The sequence below is a fragment of the Trichechus manatus genome, unplaced genomic scaffold (genome assembly GCF_000243295.1).
Source record: "Trichechus manatus latirostris isolate Lorelei unplaced genomic scaffold, TriManLat1.0 scaffold00133, whole genome shotgun sequence".
Lineage (NCBI taxonomy): Eukaryota > Metazoa > Chordata > Mammalia > Sirenia > Trichechidae > Trichechus > Trichechus manatus.
Genome location: NW_004444069.1, coordinates 7,487,472 through 7,500,586, shown reverse-complemented (window position 1 = coordinate 7,500,586; position 13,115 = coordinate 7,487,472).

Sequence of the window (13,115 nt, the reverse complement as noted above, 5' to 3'; positions counted from 1 at the left end):
GGGTGGGAGGCACATGTTGAGGGAACTTCTGAACAGGAAGTCAGGGTTCAGGTCGTCCCCAATCTCTTCATGTGGTTTCTTTAATCCCTGGGGCTGGGTTTCAGAAGCGTTTTACAGTTTCAGTTTTACAAAGCTACGCTCCCTTTAATGTTGGTGTTTTTCAGGAGGTGGGGGAGAGTGACTTCAGTCAAAACACGTGTGTTTTACACCAGCCAGCTGCAGCTCGTGCGGGCCAGGGAGGGGGGCAGCAATGTGGCCTCCAGGCTCAGTGGGGCCCCTGGGTGGACGAGAGGGTTGGTGGAGCTGGAGCCCATGTGCCTGCTCTCCCTCGTTTCTCCCGACTCTGCCTCTGCCTCCCTTCCCACTTCCTTCTCTCCTGGCCTGGCTCCAGTGGGCTGGGGCACCCTGCTTACAGCCCCCTTCCCACCTGGTACCCCCTCTAGGAGGTGCGGTCATCACATCCCCTCATGCTTCCCAGACCACTGACATGCTGATATTCCCTTCATGCCTTGGGTCATCTCCTACATCCACCTGGATTTTTATTTACTTACTGGTTGTTACCATTGAGTTGGTCAACGGTGACCTTCTGTACAACAAAACGAAACATTGCTCAGTCCTGCGCCATCCTCACGATTGTTCGTATGCTTGAGCCCATTGTTGCAGCCACTGTGTCAATCTATCTTATGGAGGGTCTCCTTCTTTTTCACTGACCGTCTACTTTACCAAATATGATGTCCGTTTCTAGCGATTGATCTTTCCTGATGACGTATCCAAAATAAGCAAGACAAAGTCTCGCCATCCTCGCTTCTAAGGAACATTCTGGCTGTACTTTCTCCAAAACTAATTTGTTTGTTCTTTTGGCAGTCCACAGTATATTCGATATTCTTTGCCAACACTACAATTCAAATTTACTCACTATTTTCCCTTAAATCAATACACTTTTTTTCCCCACTTACATAACCAGTTGCCATTGAGTCGATTCCAACTCATGGCGACCCAGGTGCGTCAGAGTAGAACTGTGCTCCATAGGGTTTTCAAGCCTATGACCTTTCAGAAGCAGGTCACCAGACCTTTCTTCCTAGGCACCTCTGGGTGGGTTTGAACCAACAACCTCTCAGTTAGTAGCCACACTTAACTGTTTGTACCACCCACGGATTCCTTGCCTTACATAGACACTACCTAAGCAAAACTATCCACGAAATTGTGAGTTCGATATGCTAGTTATATCTATCTGGTTGAATCCACAATAAAACAAATCTATAACTATTAAAAATTTTAAAAAGGCTGTGGACCATCTACAATCATCTCATGAGCCCTGCACACTTCAGGAAATCCTGCGTTATATGAGCCCCTTCCCTCGGAGAGAAGCTGTAAGGCCTCGAGGTGAGGGGACCTCACAGGGCTGGTAAGATTCTGCCTCATTGCTCTGCCTCCAAGGCCATCAGTCGTCCTGCTGCATCGTGGCCTTTAGGACCGGCTTCTTGGCCTTGGACTTTCAGGCTTTGGGACCATCCTGGGGTCCCTCTGAGCTCACCCAGGAGAGGGGCTAAGTTCCTTGGCAGTGCAGAACAGAAACTTTGGAATCAGACCTGGGTCTGAATTCTGGCCACACCACTTCCTAAGTGTGTGACTGTGGGAAAGGTGCCCACCACCTGGAGCCTCTGTCTTCCCGTTTGTGAAATGGGCAGACCACACTGACCTGGAATAGTAACTCCAGGATGAGATACAGAGTCTGGAAAGGGCTGTAGCACAGGGTCCTGCAAACCTACTGGTCACTCATGAGGCTCAGGACTCGACTCCAGGCCTGGCTGTGCCGTCTCTCCTTCCTTCTCCTGGGAGGCAGCACGGTGTCAACAAAGAGGGGACTGAGGTAAGAGGCATGCCCTGGGGCAGGGGGGAGGCGCCTCACAGACACCCTCCCCATGTCACTGAGCAGTGTGAGGTTAGAACAAGCAGAGTGTGTGCAAGGATGCTGTGACCAGGACTGTAGCCCCTGGGCCAGGAGAAGGAGGATGCAGTTGATTGGAGACCTCTGAAGGCTGTGGACAGGGGCTAGGGCGGTCCATGTTGCCTGGGTTGCTAAGGGGTCAGGGCTTACAGAGGCACACCCCTGGTGAAGCCGGTGCCCTAATCCCTGCTGGCCCTCTAAGCTTGACCGCTACTTGCCCTACAGTTATTTGAGAAAGGGTTTGCGGGTTCTGCAGGCCTGGGCCATGGGGAGGGCCTGCTAGGGCTCCCAGGTGTAACTTTGCCTCCGTTATAATCAGTGTGCCCCAGAGCACGATGACTGTGGTCTGGGCCTATTGCTGGGCTGCCGATCTTAGTCCAGAGAGGTCAGTGGTCAAGGTTAGTGGTCCTGTCTCTCCTAGGCCAGGGGCTGACCTAGGAGAGCGAGGAAGCAGACCTCAGGCTAGAGCAGAGAGGGACTGGCCCTGGAGGTGGGCACCAGGCCAGCATTTGATTCTCTTTCCTCAATGCCTGGTAGTGGTTAAGAGGAACTGAAGGAGGTGGTAGCAATAATAACAGTAATGATGATGATGATGACAGTGCTGGATGACATGTACTGAGCATTTCTATGTGTCAGACACAGTGCTAAGCATCACTTCATCCAGTCTACTCCATGAGGTGCATGTGAGCGGGGCTCCCAGAACCATGCTCGGCACACAGTAGGCCTTCAATAAATATTTGTTGAATTCAAGAGGCTTAGGAATTTCTGGGTGGTACGAAGAGTTAATGTGCTTGGCTGCTAACCCAAAGATTGGAGATTCGAGTCTACCCAAAGGGACCTCAGAAGAAAGGCCTGGTGATCTACTTCCAAAAAATCAGCCATTAAAACCCTATGAAACATATTCTCCTCTGACACACATGAGGTCACCATGAGTCGGGGTCAACCAGACCGCAAGTGGTTTTAGAGAGGTTAAGTGATTCATCCGACTCTCAGCCACTGTGCTGTACTGTGCCTCTTCTAAGGGCAAAAAAACCCCCAAAAAACAACCAAACCCATTGCCATCCAATCGATTCTGACTCATAGCAACCCTGTAGGACAGAGTAGAACTGCCCCATAGGGTTTCTCCAAGGAGCAGTTGATGAATTCGAACTGCTGACCTTTTGATTAGCAAGTGAAAGAGGAGGCGTGGGCAGAAGAGAGATTCGGGGCAGAAGGTTTTCCCAGCCCTACATATCACACATGTCCCCTCTTCTTTTTTTTGTTTTTTAAATGTTTTCCCATACAAAAAATTATACATCCATTGTTATGTGACCCTAATTGCTCTCCCCGTACTGTGACAGCACACTCCCCCTTTCCACCCTTGATTCCCCATGTCCATTCAACCAGCTCCTAACCCTCTCTGCCTTCCCATCTCACCTCCAGACAGAAGCTGCCTGTTTAGCCTCTTGTATCTACTTGAGCTAAGAGGCACACTCCTCACGAGTATCACTTTATGTTCCACGGTCCAGTCCAAACCCTGTCTGAAGAGTTGGCCTCAGAAATTGTTTTAGTTCTGGACTGATATGGAATCCAGGGGCCATGCATGCTTCTGGGGTACCTCCAGTCTCAGACCATTATGTCTGGTCTTCTTACTAGAATTTGAGTTCTGCACCCCACCTTTCTCCTGCTCCATCCAGGACTCTCTGTTATGTTCCTTGTCAGGGTGGTCATTGGTGGTAGCCGGGCACCATCTAGTTCTTTTGGTCTCAGGCTGATGAAGTCTCCACTTTATGTGGCCCTTTCTGTCTCTTGGGCTACTACTTTCCTTGTGCCTTTGGTGTTCTTCATTCTCCTTTACTCCAGGTGGTTGAGACCAGTTGATGCATCTTAGATGGCTGCTTGCAAGTTTTTAAGACCCCAGATGCCACTCACCAAAGTAGGATGTAGAACATTTTCTTAATAAGCTTTGTTATGCTTATGAAAGCATGGTCCCCAGAGCCCTACCCCTGCTACTCTATCCCTCAAAGTGTTTGATTGTATACAGGAAACTTCTTAGCTTTGGTTTAGTCCAGTTGTGCTGACTTCCCCTGTAGTGAGTGCTGTCCTTCCCTTCACATAAGATAATTCTTATCTACCATCTAGTTAGTAAATAACCCTCCCCCTCCCTCCCCACCCTCATAACCATCAAAGAATGTTTTCTTCTGTGTTTAAACCTTTTCTTGACTTTTCATAATAGTGGTCTTATACAATATTTGTCCTTCTGTGACTGACTAAATTCACTCAGCATAATGACCTCCAGCTTCCTCCTTGTTATGACTCACGGCTTCATCGTTGTTCTTTATCGTTGCATAGTATTCCATTGTGTGGATATACCATGATTTGTTTATCCATTCATCAGTTGATGGGCACCTAGGTTGTTTCCATCTTTTTGCTGTTGAGAACAGCGCTGCAATGAACATAGGTGTGCATCTATCTATTCCTGTGACGGCTCTTATTTCTCTAGGATATATTCCAAGAAGCGGGATAGCTGGATCGCATGGTACATCTATTTCTAGCTTTTTAAGGAAGCGCCAAATTGATTTCCAAAGTGGTTATACCATTTTACATTTCCACCAACAGTGAATAAGTGTTCGAGTCTCTCCACAACCTCTCCAGCATTTATTATTTTGTGTTTTTTGAATTAATGCTAGCCTTGTTGGCTGCCCCCTCTTCTTGAAGGGGGCTGCCACTCACCGGTTTGGGTGGGTCTGTTGGAGGGCAGATCCCCCAGGACTGAGGGTGCCTCCTCTGTCTACTCCCCCCTGCCCCGAGAGAAACACCCTTGGCCTGGGGCCTCCTCGGCTCTCCCTGGGGCGGCACACTGGGCGAAGGGCTGGGCCCTGGCTGGCTGCAGCTGCGCGGGGGCCCAGGGAGGAGCGGAATCAAAGGCAGCCGATGTGGGCCCCGCTTTCATCTCCCGGCTTCAAAGAGGAGCAAACCACTCTGTCCCCGCGCCAGGCGGCAGTCAGCTCCCTCCGCGCGCGCGCGGCCCCAGCCTGTTCTTCCCTCTGCCCGCCTCCTCCTTCCCGGAAAGCCAGCCGAGCCTTGGTCCCAGGGGCACCCCAGGGGGGCCCTGATTTCTGGCTTGTGCAGGAGACACTTGGCAGGGCCTTCGAGGAAGAGGAGGCTCTCCCAGGCGGTAGGAGCAAGGGGCTGGGGATCTCTCCTTGTACAAGACCGGTGCGGTACAGGCGGGAGCTGGGGGCATCATACACCCAGCGCGCCAATGGCAGATCAACCTAGAGCCGCAGGGGGCAGAGGGGGTGCACGTAGCCACCGAGCACCTGGTCTGTGGCGAGTCCGAGTGGAAGTGTACCGTCAGAGTAAAACGCACACTGGCTTTCCCAGACTTAGTATGAACAAATGAATGTAAAATATCTCATGGATAATTTTTACATTGATTACACACCGAAAGGATCATCTGTGGGGTTAAACAAGATGTTATTAAAATTAAATTCACCTGTTTTTACTTTTTCACATGTGGCTACTAGGAAATGTAAAATTGCATATGTGGCTGGCTTTAATTCTGTTGGACTGCTCTGCTCTAGACAATATTCCCATTTTGCAGATGAGGGGCCAGAGGCTCAGAGGGGTTTTGGCACATTGCTCCCAGGTGGTGCTGAGTAAAAATCTCTGGAATGACTAACTGAAGGAAGCAAGAGAGGGAGGGAAGGAAGGAGGAAGGAAGAAAAGGAGGGAGGAAGGAAGAAAAGGAGGGAGGAAGGGAGAGAGGGAGGGAGGAAGGAAGGAAGGCAGGAAGGCAGGCAGGCAGGCCTAGAGCTGGCTGCTGGGGAGACACAGATGAACACTGTCCCTGTTCTTGCTCTCAAGAAACTCCCAGTTCAGAGTCCATTCCAGTGAGGGAGAAAAGTGGTGAGTGACTCAGAGACCCCAGCTCTCTGGGAGACCCTGGGCCATTGACTAGTGGGGCTTAAGAAGCTCCTGGGTCCAGATCCTGGCTTTGCTACTTATCAGTTTTTACTTAACCTTAGATCAGTAACTTAACCTCTTTATGTCTCAGTTTTCTCATCTGTAAAATGAGGATAATAATGATAATAGCATCTACTTCATGGGGTTGCTGTGAGGATTAACACACGTTAACACAACATTACAGACGCAGATGGGGCCTGGCTCATGTTAAGCGCAACGTGTTAGCGATTAGTTATGAAGTGGGGTAAATGCTATAGAGCATGTATCACCTGGTCATGGCCTGCAGGCCTGGGAGGGCTGAAGGGGGACAGTCCTGCACTGGAGAGAAAGCCTCACTCCCGGCTAAGTCCCTACAGCCTGGAGGTGGGTGCAAATCACTTCTTTCCCCTCAGATCGCTTCTCTGGATCCACCTGGGCAGGTGCCTGAAGTACCTCCTCTCTGGCGTCAGTCTCCCTCCATCTCCTCCTGTCCCATCATCCCCTTTGATCTCTGACACCCACCATCCTATCCCAGCTCTGTCCCTGAGCCCCTGGAAGTGGCTTTAGGACTGTCTTCTTTGGAGCTGGAAACACTGGTGGCGCATTAGTTAAGAGCTACGGCTGCTAACCAAAAGATCGGCTGTTCGAATCTACCAGGAGCCCCTTGGAAACTCTACGGGGCAGTTCTACCCTGTCCTGTAAGGGTCGCTATGAGTCAGAATCAACTCTACAACAATGAGTTTGGTTTGGTTTTTTTTTTGGTTTCTTTGGAGACACACTCCCCCCCAGGCAAACACATATTCTCTTGTTCAGGCCACCTCACAGGGTAGACAGAGCCTCCTCTGCTTCCTCTTATCAAGAGCCTCCCAGGGTGGTTGAGTGGGAAAAGGAAGAGCCCACACCATGCCTGACACTCTGCAGGCCCCCCAAGGCGGGCGAAGGGCACCAGACAGAGGTGGACAGTCGGGGTTCCTAGAGGTCTGGCCGGATCTTGAAGAATGTGGATAGACCCTTGGAAACCCTGGGGAGCCAGGCAGGGAGCCAGCCAGAGCAAAGGCCTGGGGCACATTTGGGAGATAGTGGATGACCCCTCATGTTTCTGGTGGGGCTCAAGGGGAGACCCACAAGGCTGTTGGGGACCCCATTGTGGGTAACCTTGAAGGCCTCATCGAGGACTGGCAGGTAGACGGGGACAATGGGGATTGACTAAGCATCATCATGCTTTGGCAGGACTTACTGAAGGTCCAGGGAGGTGGCGGGGCCGTTTCCACAGCTGGGGGGTGGGGGGGCCAGGGGCTCCCAGAGACGGTAGCAGGAAGTGGGACGATTGGAACCAAACAGGGCCGATGTGAACCAGATGTGATTAAGGTTGGGGGCTCCTGCAGGAGAGAGATGTTTTCCTTTCTCCATTGAAGCTAGAGCTGGGGGAGGAGAAGGGTGAGGCAGGTACCTCCGCCCCCCACCTCTAGGCTAGTGTGGCAATGGGGCAGCCACAGAAATGTAATGAGAGCCACACCCAGGAGGTGATTTGCATAACTGCTCCCAGGTTGCCCCAGCAAATCTTATGGAGGGAGCTGGGCAGGAATCACGGTGGTGGGGGGGCAGCCCCCAGCCCAGCCCCACCCTCCCTCAGTCTGCAGACCCAGGGATGCCTGGAGCCTTCAGGCCAAGGGATTCAGGCTCTGGTCTCCAGAGGGGGCTCCTTCCTAGTCTCCTGCTGCCCATGGGGGCCCCATTCCTGTTCAGCGTCATTATTCACACTCCACTTGCCTGCTCCAGCCACATCTTCCTCCCTGATCCTCAGATTGTCTCCAGCACTTTCTCTGGGCACCCAGAGCTCCCCTGTGTTTATTGCAGTGGGTTGTAACTGCCTTTTAGTATAAGCTAGTGGGACCTCCCCACTGCACTCAGCACTGGGCTGAACAGGGCAGTGCTTTGGCCACTCCCTCCAGCCCCTCCAGCCTTCCCCAGACCCTTCCTCATCCCTCATGCCCACCCTCTCACCGGACACTCTATTCCTGGGAAGAGTTTGAACTTTATATATATATTCAATTCGTTTTTAAAATCATGTACATCATTCAAGAATAAAGGCTCATTGCAAAAATTATAACCCATACAGAAGCATAGAGAGAAAATTATGGAAGGCCCGTTTTACCTGAGCCAGCCCCCAATCCACTCTCCCCTACCCCCTGGCAGCCCCTGTTAGGCATGGTGTAGGGCCTTCCAAATCTTTTTTTTTTCATACAACAAACATTTATTATCTCACACCATTTCTAGAGTTAGGAATCCAGGAGTAGATCCTGCATGAGGTGTTACAGTCATGATGGTGGCCAGGGCTACTGTCATCTGAAGGTCTGACTAGGGCTGGAGGGTCTGCTTCCAAGCTGGTTCTCTCACATGTTCATCACTGGCTGTTGGCTGGAGGCCTCAGTTCTTCACCTCGTAGACCTCCCCATAGGCTTCTTAGGGTCCTCATGACATAGTGGCTGGCTTCCCCCAGAGCAAGTGATTCAGAGAAAGAGTAAGAAGAAAGCCACAATGTCTTCTTTTCTCCCCCCTTCTAAATCTTTTAAAAAGGCATTCACACGTATACATACACATACATAGGTTTGTTTGATCGCAAACTGAAAATGAACCACACATCTGGCTGTAGGACTTGATTTTGTCTCCTCTCCCCAAATGTCCAGGAGATCTCTCCATATCATGACTCAGAGACTGACCTCCTTTTTTTGAAGGACTGCATAGTATTCCATATGTAAGTTGCTTCTAGTTATTCCGGTGAGAAGCAGCACCACAACAAACATTGTTGTTCATGCCTCTTGGAGCTCCTTGGTGAGTATTTCTGTAGGCTACCGTCCTAGAAATGGAATTGCTAGGTCAAATGTTACGTGCATTTCAAATATCGACAGATGGTATGTATTGATCGTTTCATATCACCACTTCTTACATAGCCTTTGTGCTCAAGAACCTACAGGGCAAAGTCCAGACGCTGCTGTCTGGGGTTCAAGGCCCTCCACAGCCCCACCCTCCTTCTCCCTCCAGTTCTGCACCCCCATATCCATGTTTTTCAAACTTCAGGTTGTGACCCATTGATGGGTCAAGAAATCAATTTAATGACTGCCGACCAGCATTAAAAAAAAAAATGAAATAAGATAAATTAGTATAGAAAACATCAGAGTGCATTGCATGTAGTAAGGGTATGTACTGCTTTGTGAAACTTAAAAAAATTTTATTTTTAAATTTTGGTGAAAGTATACACAGCCAAAGAGACACCATTTCAACAATCTCTACATTACAATTCAGTGACATTGGTTACATTCTTCACCTTGTGCTAGCATTCTCTCTGTCCCTTTCCAAATTATTCCACTGTCATTATCTTAAACTCACTGCATCCTAAGCTTCCCATCCAACCTTTTGAGTTGCCCTTGTCAGTCTGATCTTACATAGATAATCCTTTAAAAGAGCACAATGGTGAAAGTAGATGTACTTTACTAATTAAGATAACCTGTTTTTTGGTTCAAAGAAGACTTTAGGGGATAGTTTTGGTTTAAAGTTTAAAGTTCAAAGATTATCTCAAGGCAATAGTTTCAGGGACTCATCCAGCCTCAATGGTTCCAGAAGATCTGGATTCCATTGAGAATGTGAAATCTGTTCTGCATCTCCCCGCCTTTGATCAGAATTCTTCTATAGAATCTTTGATCAAAATGTTCAGTAATGGGAGCAGGACACCATCCAGTTCTGGTATCATGGCAAAGGAGGCAGTTGTTGCTTTGTAAAACTTTTATTTATTTCTTTTTATGTGTATATGTGTCACAATGCAAAATATACTTCTTATCCTGAGGTCATGGTCAGCGTCCAGAAATACTGCCTACATTTCTTTACCAGACAAATCCCCTAACATGCCCAGCACATTCTTACCCCCAAGCCTTCGCCCACGCGGGCCTTCCTATTGAGGTGCCTTCTTCCTTCTGCTTCCTTTGCCTGAGTCTTTCCCATCTTTCAAAGCACAGCTCAGATACTCCCTCTATAGGAAGACTCCCCTTTCCTCTTTAGTCCACAGGGATCTCTCCCTCTGTGGCTCCTATAGCACTTTACGGCTCAACCTCTCCTATGGCAGCTTAGTGCACGCTGCCCTGCAGGGCAGGTGACCAGACCTTCTGACTAGACAGTAAGCTCCTTGAGGATGGACCCATCCTACGTTTGTCCCCATGCTGGTGTCATCATCATCATCATCATCATCATCATCATCATCATCATCATCATCATCATCATCTGTCCCCATGCTGGTGTCTCAGAAGTGCCAGGTCCAGGCTCACTGATAATAATGAGGATAATGCTTTTGCTGCTGTTTGTGGTGATGTGCTGGTGACTATAACTGGTTGTCATATTAGGGGACAGTTTTCATGCTCATGTGGCTGTCCAGCACCTTGTGAACCCACTTCCTAGATTTAAGGCACCTCCCACATTATGAGTCCTGCCCTCCAAGGTATAATCAGAAATTCACTTTTCCAGCCTCCCTTGCAGCTAGAGTGTAAGCATGTGACTAGCCTCCACCAATCAGATACAGCCACAGGTATTTGATTTGGAAGAGAGGTCAGGCTTTGTGCTGATAAGCGTGGTGGACCTTGGTGGAGAGGTGGTGGTGGGGTTCCAGAAGGGGCATCTTTGCCAATTTTGGTGGTTTGAGCTGCCATGCCTGTGCTCAGTGACAGTAGCAGATGACTCCCCAGCTATGTCACCTGGGTGCTATTCTGTACTGCCTCTGGAGTTAACTAATTACCTAATATTCTTTTTTTTTTTTTTTAGGTTTGCCGAAGTATAGTTTACATACAATAAATTCACCCTTTCTATATGTACAATTTTACAAATTTTAACAAACTTATGTAGTAGCATAGCAACCACCACAATTAAGATACAGAACATTTCTATCACCCACAAAAGTTCCCTCATGCCACTTTGTAGCCAATCCCAGGGGTGTGCTAGAGTGGCTAACTCCAGTTCATGAGAGCCAGTTGTTAAATGTTCAAGTACTTGCAAGCTGGTTGTTCAACACAGTCATCATTAAGTATCAAATTATATAAACTTACAATTAAATAAACTATATTAAATACATACATACTCGAAGCTCATCACTTCCTGTTTTACTACATCATACTATTTATGCTCTTGAGAATATCTATGTCTATTGTATCTGTATGTTGGAAATACTATACAATGGTGTGTTACTGTACATCTCTTCCCAACTCTGAGTTCAATGAGCTCATGTTGGTAGTTTGATATTGGCCATGGTGGGAGTATTTATACCAGGAAAATTGGCAAATGCTACAAATCAGATTGTTTTTTAAGAATTTATTTTATTTGTTGTTGTTGTTGAGAATATACACAGTAAAACATAACCAATTCGACGATTTCTACATGTACAATTTAGTGACATTGATTACATTCTTTGAGGTATGCAACCATTCTCACCCTCTTTTTCTGAGTTGTTCCTCCTCCATTAACATAAACTCACTGCCCTCTAAGTTTCCTGTCTAACTTTTTGAGTTGCTGTTGTCACTTTGATCCCTTGTAGATCGTTCTTAAAAGAGCTCAATGCTCAAGGCAGACATGTTTTACTAGTTAAGCTAAACTATTGTTTGGTTGTAAGAAGACTTCAGGGATATTTTTGGTTTAAGTTTTGAAGATTACCTCAGGGCAATAGTTTCCATGGCTCCAGAAAGTCTGGAGTCCATGAGAATTTGAAATTCTGTTCTGCATTTTCCCCCTTTGGATCAGGATTCTTCTATAGAATCTTTGATCAAAATGTTCAGTAATGGTAGCTGGGCACCATCTAGTTTTTCTGGTCTCATGGCAAAGGAGGCAGTTGTTCATGGAGGCAATTAGCCTCACATTCCATTTACTCCTCCTATTCCAGACTCTCCTTCTTCCTTTGATTATGATTTTTTGTTGATTGTTTAGACATATTAAAGTGATGGATAAAATGCTAATAATGCAGATTAAACTTAAAAGAGTGTTGGGTCTGTAGCCATTACATTGTGAATAGTACAAAAAATTGGGGAAATATTCTTCCAGTATTTAAAAAATACTATCTGATTCAGCAAAGAAGTCACTCATGTTATTGATGAATGAATGAAGTTCTGATGTATGTCTTAGTTGTTTTATTTTTGACTTAACTTTTGTCAAATGATGCTTCCCAAATGTCAGCAACACAACCTGTTGATAAGACAAAGCTGAGTTTATTGCTTACCATCGTCAGGGAGAACCCCTCTACAGAGCTCTGTCAGTGTCACAAGGTAGAAAGGCAAGGGAGGGGGAAGGATTTTATTGAGAACTGGAAATTTGGTTAAAGGAAGATCTTTCAATACAGGCCAGCACCCATCTGTCAGTTAGTTGTACTGTGGTGGCTTGGGTGTTGCTATGATCATGGAAGCCATGCCATTGGTATTACAAATACCAGTAGGATCATCCATGGTAGACAGTTTTCAGCAGAGCTTCCAGACTAAGACAGACTAGGAAGAAATGCCTGGCAATCTACTTCCAAAATTTAGCCAGTGAAAACCTTATGGCTCACAATAGAACACTGTTTGTTCACTTGCTTTGGACATGTCATCAGGAGGGATCACTAGAGGAGGACATCATGGTTGGTGAAGTAGAGGGCCATTGAGGATGTGGGTGACCCACAGTGAGATGGATTGGCATAGCAGCTGCAACTATGGACTCAAACATGATAGCGATCGTAAAGATGATGCAGGACTGGGCAATGTTATGTTCTGTTGTACTTAAGGTCTCCCTGAGTTAGAGCTGACTCGACTGCAGCTAACGACAACATTCAATACAAGGGCTTGATTAAGACTGGGTTAAGGTCACAATAAAACAGTCCAGGATTGTGAAGACAGCAAGGTGAGGATTTTCTAGGCAAGGGATTAAAAGAATCTTAGAATGCAAACTCTCTGTTGATACTTTCCATTGAAGAGTTGATGTGTCTTTTGGGCAGTTGCTAGAATGAACTATCAAGCCATTGCCTGAGTAAGAGCATCTGGGAACAGCAATTAGACAATGGAATAGTAAAGCCTTGTTCATGTGAACTGTAAATTGTGTATTGGAAGATAGTTGCAGTCTTCAGAGTCCAAGCTGTGTGTGAGCATAGGTGTTTTCAGTTCTCACTCTTTAAGGTTAAGGAAAATACCGACCAACATTCATGCTAGAACTACACTTGCTTGTCAATTGCAAGCACAGGTTG